The 20,174-nt window shown below is 35.7% G+C and overlaps 1 protein-coding gene across 8 annotated transcripts in view; it reads right to left on the bottom strand.

The window, feature by feature from the left end:
- Positions 1–20,174, bottom strand: part of ZNF385B (zinc finger protein 385B) — a 361,157-nt gene that overhangs the window by 291,101 nt on the left and 49,882 nt on the right. The window contains exon 1 of one of the 8 annotated variants that reach the window (XM_079132973.1): positions 1,931–1,949. The exons of the other annotated variants lie outside the window; for them this stretch is intronic. The gene's annotated coding sequence lies outside the window, so the exon portion shown is untranslated. Of the gene's footprint in view, positions 1–1,930; positions 1,950–20,174 lie in introns of those variants that run through there. 8 annotated transcript variants of the gene reach the window in all.

Raw genomic sequence — 20,174 nt, forward strand, 5'->3', positions numbered from 1 at the left:
TTTAAGCCTAGAATCTACAATCGCAAAAGAGGAAAAGAGGGATCAATGGGACTTCAGGACTCATCTCAAAGGAGTTGGGAACACAGCTGGGCAGGAAATGATGAGGTACAAAGCAGAAGAAATTGGTCCTAAAACACAGAGAGCGGTGAAGGGTGGAGTTCCATCCAGAGGTGTCATCAGCCTAAAGACAGGACTTGAAGTCAGGAAAGTATGTAATGGGGATAGAATGTATGGAGGGCAGTTTGAAAAGAAAATGAATGAGAAAAATAAAAAAAGGAAACAGGTCTCACATCAAAGGATCCTGGCTTTGGATGAGGCCACTGGGGGCGAGTGAAAAATATTTTCTAGAGAGAAGAGGTCTGAACAACTTTGAAGACAGACTACAAAGAGCCTATAATTTAGGAGGCTAAAAAGAGAGAGTAACTATGGCAGGGAGTTCTCAGAAGAAGGATGTAGGGAAGAGATAAGAAACATAAAAAGCTTTAGAGAGGGGGAAAAAAAGACTTCACAGGGAGATATGGGTGCAGAGCACTGTGGGGGAAAGCTAAAGGTAGGGGAGGGGACACACCCAGAAGGTTTCCATCACTTTCATTTTGTGGGGGTGACATCATCTCCTGAAGGCAAAAAAGAAGTGGGGTAGATGAGATTTTCCTGGTTGACCCTGGTGGTGAGACTTGCAGTGTATCAGGACCATATGCCCTATGAACTGTGCATTATGAACTGTTCTGATATAATGAGATTTCGAATTACGTAAAGAGATAGTCATAGCTCTCCTTCAAGAGCATGAAGCATAAGCATCACAAAGTCTTGCTATATTTTAAGATCTAGAAGGAAATCCTAGCATTCATTCTTGTATAATTTCTTTTTTTTTTTTTTTTTTTTTTTTTTTTTTGTATTTTAGGAGTTAAAGTCTTAAACAATTCTTGCTAATTTGGGTTGTTATTACACAATATTTTGAAATGAAGAAGCAGAGGTGCCAGTGACTTGGTTTGGCAGAGAATCCTAAGTGACACACATATTTTACAAGTAATAAGTTCAGTGGCTTAACATTAAATTCTTGTTCAAAGTAACCACATTTTAACTCATGGAGCAATCTCTAGTTAAGTTGAATCTCTCGATGACCACGTATCTGGAAACTGATAAATATCTATGCAGACAATGAGAAGTATCTCTGGGTATAAAGGTAATTTTTACATTTAAACCAAAGAAGAGACTATAACAGGCCATGCCAATTTGTTTCCCCTTTTCCCCAAGAGACAGAAACTATAGAGGGTTTGATCTGGTTATTTTTGCTGGGGGTACAGAGAAATACACCCATAGGAAAGAGCAGGGACAACTAATTTCAAGTTTGAAAGGCATATAATCATACCAATCATATAAGCATACCAATCTTGTAGCAAATTTCTAAATAGTCATTGGCCAAGTAGGAATTGAGCTTCTTAGTGTATGTATATCTATATATATTTTTCTTAACTTTATTTACTTACTTATTTACCTATTTTTGTGGTGCTAGGGATGGAACCCAGGGTCTTCAGCATTCTAGGCATGTACTCTACCACTGTACTATTTATATCCCCAGACCCCTTAGTACTTTTTAAAAAACATGACTTAAAGAATTTCTTCATTTTTAATTTATTATTCATTTCAGGAAAAGTGCCCACATTGCGTCTATTTTCATGAGGTGGGAGATAAAAAATAAATAAATAAATAAATAACTGGATCAATCAAGGCTTCTCAAATCCCTATAGTTTTATGTATTCAGAATCAATTATTGAACCTCTTAAAGTCCAAAAATGTGTTTTAATCATCCTCTCAGGCTGCTACTTTAACAATAAAGCCTCAATTATCACAAATTATAGTCGCTTCAAGAAATGAAGAAGGCCACTTTGTACAAAAGATTTTACTGACTTGAGGTTTTTAATTTACTCACCTGGAGATGATTTATGTAAAATGTTCTGACAGTCCACGGATGACTTGAACGTTTGCCTTATAAAGGATTTTCTAAGCTCCCCTGGATCCTAAATGAGGGAGCTATTCCCCTGGGGCAACATCAGAGTTTTATCCAAGGACTGTTTTCATCTCTAGTACTGAAAATGTCATTTCTTTCTTTCTTGCCACAGGTTTTCCTCCCTTGTGCCTCTGCATGATAATGAGAAGGTCTCACATTAGGATGCACCATCCTACCTACCCTGCCTAACAGCAGCACTACATTTGAATACGCTATCCTAGGGAAAACCGCCTTGGAACAATTAAGATGAATGTCAAAACCAAATGTGTGCTTTCCCCATCTAGTGGGGAAGGGGAACAGCTTGCCTCATTAAAGATTCAGATAGTGGCTAGTATTGCCTTGGAGCAGGCTGACTAGTTTTGGAGTCTCTGATTTAGCCAAAATGCAAATTATTATCTTCCCCAAAAGACTTGAATCTGGGCAAAGACTGCTGATCAAGAAAACAGAAAAAATATATACATAATGGCAGACACTGTCACTCAAATGCTGCACTCATGTGCACTGTTCGAACTAAGCAGGGGTGGCTGGGGGAACACAGCATTGAAAGCCAAAAGGGCTATGTTGCAAGACTGGCTCCATCCTCTGCTAGCTGTGTCTTGGCTCAAGATATTTAATCTCTCAGCATGATCTGAAAAGTGAAGACAGTGGAATTTCTTCATACATTTCAGGTAAGTTTCAAGCAAGATAATAAATGTAAAGTGACTAGAACAACTGTCTGGCAAATACTTGATATTTAATAAATTTAACTATATCATATTATGAATGTACTTTGGGGAATGGGATGAAAAAAATCCCTAACCTGAGAACTTTCTTACTGTTTCACAGAAATACTTATTTCTATAATATAATCTCTGAGATCAACCCTAAGTGACATACTAAATATCATAAAGGCTTATCATAAAAAATCTAAAGGATACCTGGAGGTAGAGAGAAAATGTATTTCAGCCCCAGTTTTGACAATGATTGTGTACATTTCACCTACATTCCCCACCACCTCTCCTTCCCCCCAGATTAAATGGGAGCAAATCCCAGAAATATTTTTTAACCATAAATATTTCAGTATGTCTCTAAAAGATGTGAATTTTAAAACAATGTAACCACATACTGCTGTTATCACACTTTTAAAGTTAATAATAGTTCCTTAATATCATCAAGTATCCAGTGCATAAGTTTCCCCAATTGTCAGATGCATATTTTTTCCATAACCATTTATTGAATCCAGATCTGAATAAGTTCCAAATACTGCAATTGGTTGATACATCTTTTAAGTCTATTTTAGTCTATGATTCCTCTTCACCTTTTTTCCCCTTGCAATTTATTTGTGGAGGAAATCAGGCTGAAGGTAGGTTAGAGTTCTTCAAGGCTAGATTTTGCTGATTGCATCCGGATGGTGTCTCTTTATGCATTCTTTTGTTCTTTTTCTTTCTGAAAACTGGTACTCACATCAAAAGCCTTCATCAAATTGAGATCTAACATTCACTAATAAGTTACAGGGCTTCATCAGGAGGTGCAGGATGCCTTCTAGTCCTTTTTCTTGTGACATTAACAGTTACCTGGTGGTCATTACCTCAGCCTGTTATTGTAAAGTGGTAATATCCTATCATTCATTCTTCACTTATTAGCTAAAAGACACCTACAGAAAGGAAAAGTATCTCAAGTCTTGATTATCTGAGATACAGTTCATATAAAAAAGGCAGGAAAATTGCTTCACTTCTCTCTTTACTTTAAAATATGTAATTGATTTGTTAGAATGACAGGTGGCCATTCAGGGATCTCCTTTTTTTAATGTCATCATAAAATTTGGATTTTTCATATTTGATGTTTGTCAATCTATTATTAATAGCATTTTAACTGATGATCAAATTTTTGTGTGTTTCATTAGTACGAGTCTGTTCATGTTGATTCCAGAGTCCCTTTGTCATAAACCTAGTATTCCTTATAGGTTCCTTGCTTTCTACCTCTTGTTTGTTTTCTTCCCTGGCCCTAATACCAAACAGTTCTCCAAGGTCTCTACTCCCTTTTAATGGGAAAGTCATTTAGATATCATAGTCTGGTGGCTAGGGGTATGTCTTATATGCAATGAGTCATTGTTTCTAGGTCTTTTCAGTGCACAGAACTAGGAAATATTTTTAAATAGATATTTTAAAAATAAATATTAAAAAATTAAATAAACGAGTGACTTCACTGATGATAATTCAAATTCAGGACTATAAGAATTCCACTAACCTTATTCATCTTCACTGGTCTTCATCTTTATTTTCCTTCTCCAAAGCCCAAAATTCCAGTTCTCAAAGACCTCACTCATCTGTATTATCTCATAATACTAGTGTCTGGAGACCATATGATTACTAACACCAACAATGTACTCACTGTAAATAATTTAAATTATTTTGCTTTTCTTTGTTGTTGCTCTTAGGGTATGTATTCATAGGTAGACAGAGTCAAATTACTGTAGTTTAAAGTTTTAAGTTCTTTTCTATGGATTATGCCACCAATTAGTTACAGCTAGGTTAGTTGATTCATTTTGCTTTTGACTTTGAGGATTGCTTTTCTTTTTTGGAACTGGGGATCGAACCCAGGACTTTGTGAATACAAGGCAAGTACTTTGTCACTGAGCTATATCCCAGCCCCAAGGATTACTTTTAAATTTAATCTTGTTTTAAAATTATTAAAAACATTCTAAAATTTTCTCTAAAAATAGGCATATTCAAAGAATTCTAACTAATCTTCTTGTAACTTCCTTTCCCTCTGAGAATCATATTTTATATTTAATGATTTATCTCTCTTAATTGCTCAAAATTATGGAATACAGAATTACAATTGGATATATTTATATAGTGTGTAATGATCAAATAAAAGTAGGTAACATTTCCCTCTTCTTCAATGTTTTTAAAAATTTCTGATTAACAGTAATTGTACATATTTATGCAGTACCATGTGATATTTCAATACATGCATTTGGTATGTATTGAACAAATCAGGGTAATTAACATTTCCAACTCCTTATCATTACTTTATGTTGGAGGCTTCAAGCTCTTCTCCTCTAGTTATCATTAAAATATATAATAGAATCTTATGAACTCTAATAACCCCATTATTCAACTTTCCTCTTTCTCCTCCCCTGATTCTTAGCCTCTAACAATCACTATTATATATTCTGATCAACTTTTTTTAACATCTAAATATGAGAAAGAAAATGTGGTATTTGTCTTTCCATATCTGACCTAGTTCACCTAACATAGTGGCCTCTAGTTGTATCATTTTGCTGTGAATGATAGAATATCAGTCTTTTTTATGGTTGAACCATATTCCATTGTGTGTATATATTCCATTGTGTGTATATATTCCATTGTGTGTATATATTACATTGTGTGTATATTTACATGTATACACACACATATATATCATATTTTCTTTTTCCATTCATTCATTGATAAGCATCTAGGTTGATTCCATGTCTTTGCCATTGTCAACAGTACATCAGTAAACATGGGCATGCAGGTGTATCTTTGATATGCTGGATATTTACTTGATATCCAGCCTGATATCCAGCTGGATATTCCCTTGGATATTTATTTGAAAGTGGGATAGCTGGATGATATAGATCTATTTTCAGTTTTTTAGTAAACACCATACAGTTGCTTATAATGATTATACTAATTAATGTACATTCCCATCAACAGTACATGAGTTTCTTTACAAAGCCCAAGCAGCATTTGTAATTTTCTGGCTTTTGATAGTAGACCATAAATAGTCAAAGTACTCCTGACCAAAAAATAATAAAAGTAGAGGTATATACTTTATGACTTCAAAATACTACAGATCTACAGCAATCAAAATGGCACGGTATTGGCATAAAATAGACACAATGACCAATGGAACAGAATAGAGTGCCCAGAAATGGACTCCACACATCTAAGTCAACTGATTCTCAACAAAGGTGCCAAAAACAGGCATTAGAGAAAAGATAGCCTTTTTTCATATATTATGCTGTTAAAACTGGATATTCACATGCAGAAGATTGAAACTTGATCCCTATCTCTTGCCCTACAAAAAAAGTGACCTAAATATAAGACTCAGAACTATGAAATACTAGGAAAATAGGGTAAACACTTTAAGGCATTGGAAATACAAAAAAGCACAGGAAACAAAAGCAAACAAAATAGAGAGAAAAATGGGATTATGTCAAACCAAGGAGCTTCTAGCAAAGGAAAACAACAGAGTGAAGAGAAAACCTACAGAATGGGGGAAAAGCTGCAAAATGTTCACTTAACAAAGTACTAATATCCAGAATATATAAGAAACTGTGGCGCGCGAGATCCCGGGCCCAGGGTTATGCCACATGCATCTAAGATGGCAACTGGCAGAGAGCCAAAGGGCGTGCTGAATGCGCCTCGAGAAAAACAGGAAGTGTTTACGATTGGCTGTGTGATAATTAGTTCAGCCACCTAGCGCGTGGACAGATATATCTTACATGTGTGCTTGAGCTCGTGATAGCTTGACCTTTAATAGGATTGGATGGATGTATCTGATTACAATTGCTTATGCATGAGACTGCTTATATATTGAGGGTGTTGTCCGAATAAAGCGGAAGCTGCTTCATGAATTTCTGAAGAGTACCTGTAGATTGTCCCACTGGTCCACGGCAAGCGGCAAGAAACTTTTAAAACTCAATGACAACCCTTCCAAAAAATCAAATTTAAAAACAGACAAATGATATAATAGACTTCTCAAATGATGAAATTCAAATGGCCAGCAAATTTATGAAAAAAAATTTCAACTTCATTAACCATAAATGAAAACAAGTCAAAACCATAATAAGATATCATCTTGTACCAGTTAGAACCGTTACACCACACTCCATGTTCAACATAAGTAACCACCTCCCCTCTGCAGATAAATGGTAATGCTAGTGTATGATGCATTCATTTATTCATCTTGCATATTTCACTCCTAGGTCCCACTGAACAACTTTTCTTTATTATACTCCAACAATTTCTATGCACTCTAATATAACTTAATGATTAGCAGACATTACTTCCACACATATGATATTTAGCAATACAGTCTAATGCAAAAGGGGTCTTGCTTCATGTTTAAAGACTCACCAATGATTAGTCTTAAAAGCCTAAGATACACCTAAGATACAGTGTTAAAAACGAACAATCAAATCTATTTCTCTTAAAAGCTGGCTATTTCTGTTAGAGCTGTTGTTCATTCCTTTCACATGAAAAATCTGCCGAAAATTAACCCTTTCCTTTTTTAGGCATTTTCAAGAACAAATATCCCATTAAACAAAATTATGAAAGATTTTAAAGAGTTCTAGAATGCATGAAAATTATTTTTTTTTACTAGTTCCTTGTTTGTAGAAATGTACAAAAGAAATGTTATAATGGAAACATTCAAAGGCATAAGAACTGAAGAACAATTTTGGCTTAGCTACTAACTAGCTGGATGATCTCACTACCCAGAACTCTGATTCTCCTATCAGCCAAGTGTGGAGACGATACAACCGATGCCAGAGTGGTGTTGTGAGAAAAGAATAATTATTCAAAAGCAACATATAAATCCCAAAGCACTCTGCAAATACAGAGCATAATAAACAATGGCTGGTTTTGCTAAAATCTGACGCTAAAGCTTTAATTTGTTTGTTTAAAATGATAGCAACGTCGACTGTGAATGAGAGCTTTGCCATCATCGAGCTGTGGTCTGGAGACTAAGGTTTTGCCTGAACAGAACTGAGTTATAAATATCTGTCTTTGGATTTGACATTCAATTCTAAAATGAATTGAACATGCTTCAGAATTTTAATCTGACATCCAAGAGCTAAAACTTTGAAAGCAGATAAAACATTTGGGGGGAGAAAAAGCAACTTGCTAATCTCAAGTGACTTTTAATTCCAACACTGATTATTCAATATAGAAAATACATCTTCACATAGACTCATTTCTGAAAATTCATTCTCAAAGTATTATATAATTTAAATTAGAAAATGTATCTATATTTTATATTAAGAGAAAATAAAAATAAATCATTTCCTTAAAACTTTTCAAACACCCATAAATTTCATCAAAGAAATAATATGCAAGCTTAGAAAGTGAAAATGCTAAATCAATAGGAATAAATGAGAGATTTATGACATTGCATTGCATTAAAAGTCAACTATCTTCATAGTTGCCTTTCTTGGACATTACAAATCCTCAGCATTAAAATTACTCATTCTTGCCACTGAACTCCAAACATGATTTCTATTTGTAATCAAAGCTAAAGAGATCTGCCTCTCTATTTGCTTTTAAACAAATCTATTTAGTGATTGCACATTAAAGGGTTATGTACTTTATATAAACATATAAAACTAATACTACATAGAGATTTTTAGCTCTAAATTTTGCAGTTGCCTATTATTTTCCTGTTTCCAAACAAATCATGCATGCTGCCAACAGTTATATATCTAAACCACCAATCAAGTCATGGGGGAGGAAAATGGGGGGAGGTTAGTTACAAATTTTTCAAACACACAGCAGTAGAGAGAATAGATCAATGAACTACTCAAGAGAATAGATCAATGAACTTCCACATATCCACCACCCAGACTTAATATCAGGAAACTGCCACACTCATATCATCTTCCTTTGTGGAAGTCTTTTAAAGCAACTCGCAGACTTTAAGCACACTTCAGCATATATCTCTCAAAATGACACTTTCTTATGTAATCACAATGTTATTTTCACCATACTAAAATTACCACTAGTTCCTTGATTTCATCTGCTACCTAGTTTATAATCAAACTTTCCCAGTTGCTTCCAAATAGTCACTTTACAGTTGGTAGGTTCAAAGCTGAATCCAAAGTTTACACATTCCATTTGGAATCCCTCCCTTTCTTTTAATTCATACTTTCTTGAGTGCCTATTTCTTGCTAGCTGCTTTAGCATTTATTACCCCATTCTAATCTCCAAATATCCTCAGAAGGTAACGTGGCAGTTACTTGTCTACCAAAACGTGTGCATTCTCCTCCAAACTGTGGAGTTGTTGCTGGGAAGTGGCTGCCAAAAGAAGCTTTACCAAGGAGTGAGCATCTCAGTCACACAGGTCACAGTGGGCCAGAAGCATTTCCCACTGCTTTAGACCATATTTCTCTAGACCCCGACTAGACATGGGTTCCCAGTGACCGATGCCTCCAGTAACTTCTCTTACCTAGATATGTACTGCCTTCAAGCTAATGCTAATGTGATTTGTGGGCATGTTTGTTGTTATAAGCATACTCCCGAAATACAGTTCCTAACTCCCTTCTCTGTGCTAAGATGCCATGTCACATTTCTATTGCATCACATTTTTGGCAGTTTATTGTAACTATCTTTAACCCACTACATGGTAAATCCCAACAGGATGGAAATTATGCCTTATTTAAATTTGAATCTCTCAGGCTTAGCACACTGCCTGGCATAGAAAAATTTTGTGGAATAAAAAAAAATGAAATGGATCAATTATGCATACCACTTTTAGATTATGTTTTAAGAGGGAGACTTATCATTTATCTGAGAGGAAATCTTCTAAGGCATTCACAAAGACATTCCAAAATTATGGAGGGGCTGAGGAATGGGCCGTGGTGATATACAAAATTATAGAGCATCTGAAGGAAATGAAGGGAAAGTTGGGGGATGCTGGGAGAAAATTTCATACTTTCAAGGAAGAAATTGCTCTAAATACTAAAATGTAAGACAAACGAAATTATAGTTAATAAGTGGTCAGGGGCCATCATTTTGTCTTTGCATGGGAAAATTTCTGGTTGATTGGCAGTTAAGACATTTTTCAGTATTACCAGGGCTGAGATTACACAATTCAAATCAATGTTTAACGATCTTTATTGTGTAAAAAGCCCAAATCCTTGCACTTCAGCTTAAGCTCATTTCTTCTCATTCCATCATGAGAGGTGAGCAGCTGGCTGCCGTGCTAAGCAGATCTCTACATACTCTGAGACCCTCCAAATATGCACTGCTTATTCCAATTTTTAAAATATGCAGCCCTCTTCACACCCTTCTTTATGCATCCTGTTGGGAATGTTCCATTATGTAATTCATTTTAAATCATCTTTTCTTTTTTTTTTTCTTTTTTCACTACATTCCTAAAATTTACCTCTCCAGTCCCTTACTATTAATGTCTCCAGTACCACTCACTGCATTAATTCCCTTCCCTCTCAATCTTTTTACATCTCAACATAAGGTTTATTTTAGATAATAATTTACCTTACATTTCATTCCTTATTTTGAAGTGTCCAATGATGAAATTAAAACAGTCCCAATCAGAATCATGCAACCAACCTTAAAACAGTCTCCATCTGTCTTGGGAAGATTTGCCTCGCTAGAGATGTGTGGATGAATTTTTAGCACAAATTAAACCTCACAAAATCATAACTGAAGTATTTCTACAAGTATTCTATAGTTCTGCCATTATGTCACCCTCTGATACTTTAGAACAGAACATCCATTTTGAAGCTGAGTGATTTCCATCCAAACAACCTTGCTTACAACCTGCAAATCTGCAGAAAATTTCTGGGAAGTGAAGTGACGGATCCCAGGGTAGGAGTTGAGCAGGAGTGTTCTCCACAATGCTGCACTGCTTATTATAAGGTCTGCAATTCTGCTTTCTTTCACTGCTACCCAAAAGATTGACAGGTAAACCTACGTAAAAATGGAGCTAAAAAGAAAGTGCCATTTCTAGATGAGAAACAAACAGTACATAACAACAACAGAATAGATGACCCCCATTTACATAGCACTATGTTCCAGGTACTATAGTAACTCTTTCAACAGTTAACTTGTTCAGTCTTTAAAATAATCTTGGGATGGGAATATTTCCTTTATCCTTATCTTACTGATGCAGAAACTGAGGTCCACTGAGTTCCAGTAACTTGCCCAAAGTCATACATGATTTGGCTAGAATTTAAATCCAGAGAGTGGTTCCAGAGTGTGTTTTTTATCATGACCCATATTGTAAATAATTCAGGAGTTTCATTTTTGTGACATAGGACATTTGTCTGCTAAGGTAATGCAATTTTAATAAATATGAACATTTCCAAAATACCTTTTAACTTTAACAATAAGTAGAAAGAATAAGCAACACGGTATTGACATGGCTTCAAGAAAGCTATCATTCTCATGCATGGAAAGCAATAAATCGCTAAGAGCATGTTTACTACTGCCTACGTATATATGTATGCCTGATATTTAAACAAAGATCTTTTAAACTAAAAAAAAGGTTTTTAACATAAACATTACCTGTTTATGTGAAATTATTTTTAAAACTCAAATAATGCTTACACAAATGCATTTTTCTTAATTAATGGAACAGTTTGGAGGTAGAGGCACAAATCTTATGAGATTCATATGTTGTGCATGATATTTTGTACATTACCATCATTGGATCACAACCAACATATATGTTCAAAATCCCAGTAGGTAGAACAATTGGTCAGAAAATATTAGCTTGCATTTACTAAGTGCAAAGCATTGAACTGGATCCTGTAAAAGAGCACAGAAAGCCAGTTCTGATGTGAGAATTTTGGCCTCTATCCTCAAAATATATAGGCTGTAATGGAGCATCTGACAAGAACTAAATGTCTCTGTTAATTAGACTCTTCCAACCCAATAAGTAAAGATTCACTCAGGTTACGCCATATAATAAGGATTGACTACAAGACTGTGTTTGGAAACAAGAAAGATAGGTGTTTCTTACATTTTAACAGGACTGTAGAGAAACCCAAGAACCATTTGGCTCAGGCTTGTAGAGGAAGAAATGTGATCAAATTGGAAAGTCCTTTGGGGTCCAATGAAGCTCCAGCAATTCGGTCACCAACTTGATTCTGCTTATCACCATCCCTGCCTCCTCCTGTCACTGGATCTCTGTCTCTCCTTCTACTCACTTTCCTCTCTCTGTGTTACCAATTCATACGCCCAGAGAATTGATCCAATTATCAATTTTGTCTCCAACATTTTTATTGTGCTTGTCTTTCCCACCAACATGACCTTCAGCATTACCAGAAGACGTATCCAGAATGAAACTTAATCAGGACCTCCAGAAACAACAGAACCACTTTCAACATCTGAGGAACTCCTAGACTCAGCTGCTCCTAAAAATCTGGGTCAGGTTAGGAGCATAGCGATCAGCATGCCAGTGAGATGACTCTTCTTATTTAAGGCCCAATTTCTTCAACATGGTATCTACATGAGAGTCAGCATACAATTTGACAATAGAGGTGTTTTTATCATCTATAGGAACCTGGATGATGCAGTAGTTGAGAGGCTAACCTCTAAACACTTAATACCTGTGCTTGAATTTAACTCTGATATCTGTGACCATATGCAAGTTATTTAACCTAACTGTACCTTAGTTTCCTCATCTAGAAAACTGAGGTAATGGTAGTTGCTACTTCACAGGACTGTTACAAAGATAAAAGTGATACATCATTCAAAGGGCAAGAAGTGCACGTCACACAGTGATGAATTTTAGCTATTCTTTTATTACCTCTAACATACTTTATTAATTTTATACTTTGTAATTCTACCGCACAAAACTCCTGTCCAAATATAGTATGACCTCTCATGTCTGTGTTATTACTTTCTGCTTCCATCTTCACCGAATTCTCCCTAGTGAGTCTTCTTGTCTCTCAACCTCAGAACAAATTTTTTTTTCTGACCAATGCTCTTTGTGGTTGACAGTATCCCAGAAAGAGTCTCCAGTGATTTCTCTACCTTGAACACTCATGTCACCTCTCATATCGAAAGGCGGCCAATTCGATGCTTTCCACTAAATCTGGCTTTGGGACTAGCTTGGAAAACAGAATGAGGTAAAAAGTAACATTCTAGAATTCTCAAGCCCAAGACTTCAGAGGATTCTCAGCCTTCACTTTCTTTTCTTGAAATTCAGCTATATGGAAAGATTATATAAGGTATTACTATATTAAAACCCCAGATTATTGGGGCACATTGACACACACCTGTGATCCCAGAGACTCAGGAAACTGAGGCAGGAGGATCGAAAATTCAAGATCAGCCTTGGCAATTTAGTGAGCCCCTGCCTCAAAATAAAATTAGAAAAAGGGCTGGGGATATATGTCAGAGACAGAATGTTCCTGGGTTCAATCCTCAGTATGATCCCCCCCCCCAACACACACACACACAGAAAAGAATGAAAGGGAAAAAAATGATTTTTTTCCAGCAAATACCAGCACCAACCCTCGGCCATGTGAAACACCTGAATGATCCAGCCCAGTCAGGCCCCAAATGACTGCAGCACTAGACATCATCAAATACCCAGCTTATAAGCTTAGCCAGCTCATAGAAACGTAAGAGACAATTAAATGATTATGGCTTAAAGTCACTGTTTTGTTTTTTTATTATAGCAATAGATGATCAAAACACCATTTGTGAAACTCCTCGACAGAGTAGGTATTTCTTGGACTAAACTTTCATAATTCTGTTCTAAAACTGAACAAACTGAATTATAATTATTTATTTTTATGTCTTTTTCTTCTGCTGAGTAATCATAAATTCATGGGAAGAAAGCTTTTTCAGTAGTAATCCCAAGAGAAGTAACCAAATGTACAATGGCTAGAACAAGAGTATAACAAAGTTGAAAAGTTCAGAAGTTGTTGCCAGCCTGTTCTTTGGCAGTCTCTAACCTTTGTAAACTTGAAGGCACAAAAAGAGTAAGACTCATGCCCCCAAGACAGCAATCAAAGGATTTAATATCATAATTTTTATTCAGCACCTCTTTCCTACACCATCAGAGCTCTCATCTGATAATTGAGAGAAAGTATGCATGTGAGAAAATATAAACAAATGAAACAGGGATAAGGACCAAAGTCAGCTAAGACTGTTTTTGCTTGCTTATTTTTAAAAAAGGACTAAGAAGGAGAAGGACTTATTTTCCTGGCCAGCATGACTTTTGTGAGGCTGGGGACATGAGGAGTTGTAAATGTGGACTCTGGAGCCAGGTGGCCTGCGCTCTCAGCTTCAGTCCCAGTTTGGATCCCAGCTACACATATGTGTGGCAAATTGCCCAATGTGTCTGCCCCTGTTTCCTTAGGTATAAGATGGAGATCATAAGAGTATCCACTCTGCAGGGTCCTGTTAAGGATTAAATAACCATACCTGCAAAATAAAATGGTGCCTGATATTCATTAAGACCCACGTGAGGGTCAGCAGCTGCTGTTCCTCCTCCTCCTCCCACTTTGTGTTTATAAAACACAAAAATTTCAACACATTTAGAAGAAAATATAGGAAAATATCTTTAGGAGCTTAGTTTGTGGGGAAAATTCTTAAAGCAGACATAAAAAACACAAACTATTAAGACACATTACATTTGACCATATTAAAAATTTTAAACTGTGTATAAATAGACACCAAAAAAAAAAAAAAAGAAAGAAACCCCACCATAAACTGTCGCTGGCTCTTTGCAGTTCCAAAATCCATGGATATTTGTCACCGCTTGCAGCAACAACTTGCACGGGTCTTATGGGTGGTGGAGTGGAAACTGAGGCACTTCTATCTTTCTCTTTAGTGCACTGCTTTCTTGCTTGTTTATAGAGGATAGAGGAAATGAGGTTTACTTGCTTTGAGAGGAGAGAGAGAGAGCCCGCTTATCAGAGAGAAAGAGACTTTGCTTAAGAGAGAAACTTTGAGAGAAAGACAAGCTTTGCTTAGAGCTTAGAGGAAGAGACTTGCTACACCTTAAAGTCCTGCATCCTGTGAACTAAGGGTACGTCCACCCAAGATGCCCTAGTGATGCGTCTCAGTTCTCCGTTCGGAGATCTGCTTTCCGCCGCTGCCCCTACTCGCTGCTGCCATGTGTCTTCTGCTGTTTTCCTGCTAATGGCTGCTGTGTCTCTGTCTCGCTCCGCCTACGCTTATATCACCTTATATCACCTCCAGGAGGCGGAGAGCAGGGCCACGCCTCTTACGCAAAGATTAGGCGAGATGCTGGGAGCAGGCAATTAGTGCTCGAGAACACATGCACATACATTGTGTGCGTGGACGAGAAAATCACCTGAGTGTGCTTATGTCAATTAACCTCCTCGCTGCCGATGTAATCAGGCGCCATCCCGGCGCCGCCAACATAACACAGCCCCCAACAATAAACAACGCTAAAAGACAACCCAGAGACTAGGAAAAAAAATTTATCCAGCTTAGTGTCCAAAATACATAAAGAACTACTATTAATCAATAATAAAAAGGAAATGAAATAAGGCAAAATGGATAGGATGTTAAACAAGCTATTTGTATAAGGGCAACCCAAATGGTTAACAACATATTTCATATTTCAACAAAACTCCAAGATAACATGTTACTCCATTTTAAATAATAGGATATTATATGCTTTGTAATTGGCTCCTTGTCCTCTTCCTGGACAGCTAAATTTACCCTCTGAATGAGAAAAGGGAGATGGGGTGAACCAGGGAGATGGGAAGAAGAAGGTGAGGTCCCCAGTCTCCAAAATTACTTCATTCCAATCTTTCCAGCTCAGGGTAATTAGAGCCATTAACCTTTCAATAAGGTAAACTGACATTTTTCATAATTAATTTTTTGAACCTCTCTTCACATTTTGGTGCTATTTTGGACTTAAAAACAACTTCTTACTTAAAGGTAGAGAGAGTTTTAAGAGATTACCACTCTTAGGACAATTCCCTAATGTAGGTACAGTTATTATCCACATTTTGCCAATGAGAAATAAATTGTGATAGGTCCAATTCTACCCAAAAGAGTCAAGATTTAAACCCAAGTTATTTGGCTCCAGCCTCCAGGTCTTAACAGTAAGTTATTTCACTGCCTCTGAACACTGGACATATGAAAACAGCTCAGTCTTATTAGTAACTGGAGAAATGTAAAATTGCAACATACCATTTCACACAGGCAGAACAGCAAATACTTAAAAGTCTGAGAACAATGAGAACTATGAGACATGGTGCAAAGACAGCCCAGACTCTTCTTGGGGGCTGTTAAATTATTGCAAACATTTTCAGAATCATTTGCTAATATCCTCCAAAATTAATATATTCTCCATGATGCAGCAGTTTCACTTCTGAGGATTATAGCAGAGAAAATATTTGCCAAGGAAGTAAGTGGAGAAATGTTTTTATCAACCATGTTTGCAACATTTTATACATAAATATAAATATTTATATATATATAAATGATACTGTGTGTGTACATATGTAATATGTAAATATAATTGCATATACTTAAATATGTGTAAATGAAAGACTGGATAAATTTGGCAGTCATACAATGGAATACTTTTCAGCATTGAAATTAATAAATTAGAAGTACTAACTTCAAAATTGATAATCCTAAAATAATATCAAATTAAAAAGTAAGTTAAAGAATAATAGAGTGGGCTATCATTTACATAAAGATAAACAGCATGAAAGTTATCATATAGAATATCATGTGTAATTCCTGAATGAAACATGCATGTGTACATAATCAAGTACATAATCAAGTATGGAGATAATAAACAATTCGATGCCATGGTTACCTCCTGAAAGGGATGAGGCACAGGCACACAGGATCTTCAAATCTATCTATAATGTGTTGCCTCTAAAACAACATAACTAAGGCAAATATGTTGATATTTAATAAAACTGGATAGCAGGTGCCTGGTGGTAAGCTAGTTTATATACTTGTCTCTATATTTAAAGTATTTCATAATAAAAATATAAAAACAAATGAAATGTGTTATAACAGAGAACATTCCAAAAATAAATGACAAAGGAGGTGATTTGCATATATTTCATCGAAGTCCTTTTTTGAGAAACATGGCTATACAGGAGCATCTGTCACTGTGTCTGGGTCCTTAACTTTTTTTTTTCCTTTGCAGGAATGGAACCAAGGGGTGTTCTACCACTGAACTACATCCTCAGTCTTTTTCTATTTTAGTTGGAGACAGGGTTTTGCTAAGTTGCTGAAGCTTGCCTTGAACTTGTGATTCTTATACCTCAACCTCCCAAGCAACTGGGATAGTAGGCATGCGCCACTAAGCCTGGCTGGGTCCTGCCTGCCTTCAGAGATTTAACAAAAATTATTTCTACTACAGTAAAAAATATCATAGTGTTGCCTAGAATAAAAAATAAGAGAAATCCTAAAATATATTATGATAAACAGGAAAATCAAATTTATGGCAAATTTATGAAAAATATCAGCAACATGTTTGTCCTAACCTAGTAAATTATGTACCAGATAACAGTAGCTGAAATGCATAAATGAAATATGTTTTTTACCATCTTTTTCTAGAGTTGGTAGTTCCTCTTCTATGCAACAGGGAAAACCTCCTTAATGGCTTCGAGTCAGGCTGATAACTATAGAGCTTTAATGAATGGTTCTAGAATATCAGAAGATAGTTCACAGGGACAGAAAGCTCACTTTGTGTCCAAGTATGAGCTTACTGGCTGTTACTCTATTCATATTGCACATCTAAGTTTCAGGATAGAGTGATTTAATTACAAATCTTGAGATTCAGTTCCAGGAAAGAGATCAACAAGTGTGGCATGCAGAGAACCTAACCTCATAAAGAGACCACAGGACTTCAGCAAAACTCTTTTCTGCCTTTGTACTTCTTTCCATTAATTTGTGCTCCATTACATTTATAGCTTATTCAGATTCTCATATCTGCATATCCACATAAAAACATAGTAATGCTACGCTTACCCAGATCCTTAGAAGGGCAATCTAAATTAGGACCCTAAAGAGCCAAAGTGATCTTATCAACCAAAAAGAAAAAAGTTGGAGGAATCACACTACTGGATTTCAAAATATTTTATAAAGCTATTATTATCAAAAAGGCATACTACAGTACAGACACCTCAATCAATGGAGCTGAAGAGAAAGAACCCAGAAATAAACCCACACATCCATGGTCAACTGATTTTCAACAAAGATGCTAACAACACACATCAGGGAAAGGACAATCTCTTTAATAGTTGTTACTGGGAAAATGAGATATCCACATGCAGAAGAATGAAAATACCCTTACACAAGAATCAACTCAAGATAGACTCAAGACTTAAAACGTAAGATCTTCAACGGTAAAACTACCAGAGGAAAACACAGGGGGAAAACTCCATTGCATGGGTCTGGGCAGAGATTTCTTAGAAAAGACCTCGTAAGCATAAGCAATGAAAGCAAAAACAGACAAACAGGACTGTGTCCAGCTGAAACACTTCTGCTAAGCAAGGGAAACAATTAGTAGAGGGGAAAGACAATCCAGGGATTTGGAGAAACTATTTCTAGGTCATACATCAAAGTATACAAAGAACTTTTAATTACTCAATTTTTAAAAAAACTATTAAATGGGCAAAAAACTTGAATAGACATTTCTCAAAAAAGACATATGACAATATATGAAAAATTGTTCAATATCTCTAATTATCAGAAAAAAGCAAATTAAACCACACACTTGTTCAGACTGACTATTATAAAGATGAAAAATAACAAATGTTGACAAGCATGTGGAGAAATGAGAATCCCATTACACTGTTGGTGGTATTGTAAATTAGTACAGCTATTTTGGAAAACAGTATAGAGGTTGCTCAAAAAACTAAAAATGGATTTACCATAAGATTCAGTGATCCCACTACTGGGTACACACGGAGAAAAAATTAAATTAGTATACCAAAGGACCTCTGCACTCCTGTGGTCACTGCACATTATTCACAACAGCCAGGGTATGGAAACATCCTAGTGTCCATCAACAAATGAATGGATCTTTAAATGTGGCCTATGTACACAATGGAACAATTCAGACTTTAAAAAAAGAGAGAGAGAGAGAGAGAAAATCCTGTCAATTGCAGCAACACAGATGAACCTAGAGGACATTATGTTAAGGGAAATATGCTGGGCATGAGAAACAAATACTACATGATCTCACTTATATGTAGAATCTAAAAAAGCTGAACTCATAGAAGTAAACAGTGAAATGGCAGAATGATGGTTACCATCTCCAGAGGGTACAAAGTTCCAGCTACAAAGGAGGAGTAAGTTCAGCTGTTCAGTGCTCAGGGTGACTAGAGTTAATGATAAAGCACTATGCATTTCAAAATAACAAGACAGGGTTTTAAAGGTCTTACCACAAAGAAATGACATAAATGTGAGATGATGGGTATGACAATACTCTGATGGATATATGCATCAAAACATCATCCCATAAATACATACAATTTCTATTTATATTAATTTAAAATAAAATTTAAAAATTACATGACACATAGCCAAGATAGACATATGTACAAAAGAACCAAGAATAAACAAAGGACAAGAGACAAAATTCAATCATTTAGTTTTATTTTACATAGAATGCCAGATAATTTAATCATGTGATTCCACTACAGATGACAAGTTGTTTTTAAAAGGCATAGATATCACATCTGGAAACATAAGTAACAAAATAAATGAAAAAATACAAATTGATCACAGAAATTTTGAAAAACCTTATAATTAAAAGCTACTTAGAACACAAACAAGGAATCGATCATATCTGAGTAACTAATGTGAATGTTATAGTGTTGATGATTCATAAATAATCATGGTATGAATTATTAAGAAAAAAATAAACAACATTTATTCAGTATACCTCGATTAAGAAGCTTAGGGAAATGACTGGCTCTAAAATTCACCTGGAAAAACAAATATGTAAGAATATTTTGGAAAAAAAGTAAAATGAAGGGACTTATGCTATCAGTATTGCACAAAATGATGACATTCTCATTAAAAGAATGAAGCAGTGTCACTAGAGCAGATAGGTGGATCTATTAAGCAGAATAGTTTCCACATAGATAATAGGACAGGGAAGTTAGCATTCTTTGATAAGGGGAGTGTCAGAAATCAATAAGTGATTACCTTTAAACAGTACTGAAACATTTAGATAACTACTTTTTTTTCATTGTAAACAAACGGGATACATGTTGTTTCTCTGTTTGCACATGGAGTAAAGGCATACCATTTGTGTAATCAAAAATTTACACAGGGTAATGTTGTTTGATTCATTCTGTTATTTTTTCCCTTCCCCTCCACCCCTCCCACCCTCTTTTCCCTCTATACGGTCCTTAAATAACTATTTTAAATACTGTCTATTTAGGAGGATTCACAGTACCTGGAATAATACATTAATTCAAGAT

The sequence above is a fragment of the Sciurus vulgaris genome, assembly GCF_902686455.1.
Source record: "Sciurus vulgaris genome assembly, chromosome: 3".
In the NCBI taxonomy this organism is placed as follows: Eukaryota; Metazoa; Chordata; class Mammalia; order Rodentia; family Sciuridae; genus Sciurus; species Sciurus vulgaris.